We start from the raw sequence: 3121 nt of genomic DNA on the forward strand, positions 1-3121 counted from the left end.
AAAAAGAAAGTCGAAGAATGATAACAAATATTTGGATGTCCAAGTGCAGTGGCCGGCTGTGGCTCTGTTTGGATTGTAAATTATTTGAGATATTTTTACTGTAGCACTTTTTGTGATGTGATGTATGTGAGATAAAAAGGTAATTGGGAAGGTAAAAAGGTGTATTGAAAATTGTAATGATGATGTAAACAAATATATTTGGTCAAATAAATTGCTGTCCAAACAAATTTGCCTGTGTCTTTCGTTTTTTATAACACTTTGTTAATTTATTTCAATGTTCTAACCAAATCAGCTTATATATATGCTTTTCCTATAGGTTTTTTTTTTTTTTTTAAACGCACTTTTCCTAGATTTCAAAAGCATATTAGTATAAGTTTACAAGAATGTTATAATTTCTCTAGTTTTGTCCGATGAATTTTGACGGATTAGGTAACAAGGATCAGTGAACTTTGGAACCTTTGAAGCTAGCTACTAATCTTTTTTTTGTCTGTATTTGAAAATCCTTTTAAACCTACCATTTGTCTGTACTTAACAACCACAATTAATACTTCAACTTCGCATCTCATGATTTTGAAAGACGGCTCCTAATTAATAAGGGTTAGGAAAAGTGAAGGCGATATTTTCAGCAATGCATTACAAATTTAATGTTACTGTGTGCAATTTGCAGAGTCGTGTGAGAGGAAGAGAGAGATTTCTGTCCAAGGGATTCCCGTGAAGGTGTTCGTATTGTCAACTATGGTGGGCACAACTAATTCTAGGCTAAATCCAAGAACTGTCTAGCAGCAAACACTTGTTAATTAGCCAACCCTTTATTTATTTTTATATATATACATATATAAATAAAATCTTTAAATTCTAGCGTTAACGCTTCATTACTAGGGAAAAGACTTTGCTTCAAAGCTCAAGCCAATAACTTAATTGAACTTAATTTGACCATTTCCCGATACGAAGTAAACTTATACCTGTATGAAAAATTAAACATCAAGAAGAAAAAGTTCAACGAGAAAATTCCCCAGTAACGTAAATAAAAGTCGAGTGTAGCCATCAACCATTTAGGGCTAGTATTCTCCGGTAGCAGATGGGCAACTGGTTGTCTTGGGCCGATCATCCCGTTTGATCTGTTCAACATTGACACACAGTTGCTTCTCCATGGCATTTTCAGGACAAAAAATAGACGGGTCAATGACGTATACAAGTCCAATTCCTCATCTTTGGGGCAAATGAAATAGTACCCACTTCATGGACAATAAATTAGGAACAATCATTCACGCACTAATAATATATATAATAAAAAAAAAAAAAAATTCTACACTAAACGACAATATAATATGTAGAAAAATTCTATACTAAACGACAATACAACTTAAGCGTAGAGATGAATTAAAAGATGACCCGCCTCCTTCATTTTAAAGCATTCATGTTTGTGTCTATCATTTAAAAAATCATGATTTTAAATTGTTTTTTTTGTAGACAGACTCGTATATATTAAATATGTTTAAATGTATATTATAAATACAAATTTTTAAATTTAAATTTAAATTATTTATCATGTATTTAGACCTACTGATGTATGTACTGTCTGCATCTGCATGTATAAAAAAAAATTAATGCAACAAATAAAGAATTACTAGTCTCTACCACCTCTCTGTAGTCTCTAATTACCATCAACGAAACCAGCTTATGCATATGACAGCGCGCACATTTCTTCACAGCAGCATCATTATCGAACCAGAACAGCTAAAATGTTACAAGCGGCAAGTAATATGCGCCGATTTCAAATTCGATAACGTGCAAGTTTTGAAATTCTCTTTTGGACTAATTTCGTGTGAACTAGCAGGACTGATTTATTCTACAAATTCAAAAACCATGTAAATCCAGATCAACTTGTACAAATATAGACGAGACGACGGTTAAGGTTCTTGATTCTGAATTTTGCCAAGATATTTAACCATTGCACACCACATATTCTGAATTCAGCCCCATGTTCATGATAAACATAAGTAACTACTTCCCACATGTTGATGGTTTTAGTTTCGATCCACTTGCGGTGCCCACTTATTTAGTTGCAGGCGTACTGATCTGCAGCATCTTTTGATATTTCTCATTCGAGCTGCATTCATGACTAGACGTCTAGGGGAGGAATAATAACCACATGTTTTCTTGAATCTTTGAAAGGATAAGGGCCTTGTTTAGAAGTAAGTTTTTTGTCAAGTTTGTCAACTGTAAGTTTTTGAAAAATTTTAGTTACAGTAACCTTCAAAAAATTTTCAAAATTTTTAAACTATATATTTCAAAAAAAATTTTAAAAACTTCTACAGTAAAATTTTAGACAAATATCCAAAAAACTCACCTTCCAAACGAGGTTTCGTGGGATAATGATGCAAAGCAAACACTTTCAAGCCAATTTTATGTTTGCAGCCGTAGAGTTATGGAGAACAGATAATTGTTCCAAATGTCAAGATATCATTTACGTAAAGAATGAAACTTATCATGTGAATACCCTACCTAGCCAGCTGTCGCCATACATGCAATTAAAACTACATCATTTTCGATCATGCCATACTTTTGAGTGTTCATTCTTTTGTCTGAACAACAGCGCTAATTAGAAGTAACTATTCCTTAGGCAATGAAAACAATATAGGATCCCTGTTTAGGTTCTTCTTCTTCTTTTTAACATGCGAATGAAGGGATTTGTTATCAATACCGGCGACTGGGACGAAGCGAGGTCCGTATGTAAAGCTTTTTCATAATTTCCTGCCCGACATTGGGCAAAACTAGATAAGTGACATATGGAAAACCAGGAAATAGTTGCAGTTGCATTGGAAAAGAAATAGTGTTCCACCAAGGACCAGGCTAGTTCAGTACCATGTAAAAGCTTTTCATAACCTGGAAATGAAGGGAATTGTTATCAATGCCAGCCACTAGGGACCAAGCTAGTTTAGTATGTTAAAGCTTTTCATATTTTCTTGCCAGAAATAGTGCACAAAACTAAATGATGTTATCAGTGAAATTGTAAGAAATTGAGAATCAAGGAGTAGCTTTGCAGTTTGGAATGTCATCAGTGAAATAGTGTTGCAAAATTGGGACCAAGCTAGTAATTTGGTATGTAAAGTAGGGATGG

This window comes from Coffea eugenioides, chromosome 6, assembly GCF_003713205.1.
Source record: "Coffea eugenioides isolate CCC68of chromosome 6, Ceug_1.0, whole genome shotgun sequence".
In the NCBI taxonomy this organism is placed as follows: Eukaryota; Viridiplantae; Streptophyta; class Magnoliopsida; order Gentianales; family Rubiaceae; genus Coffea; species Coffea eugenioides.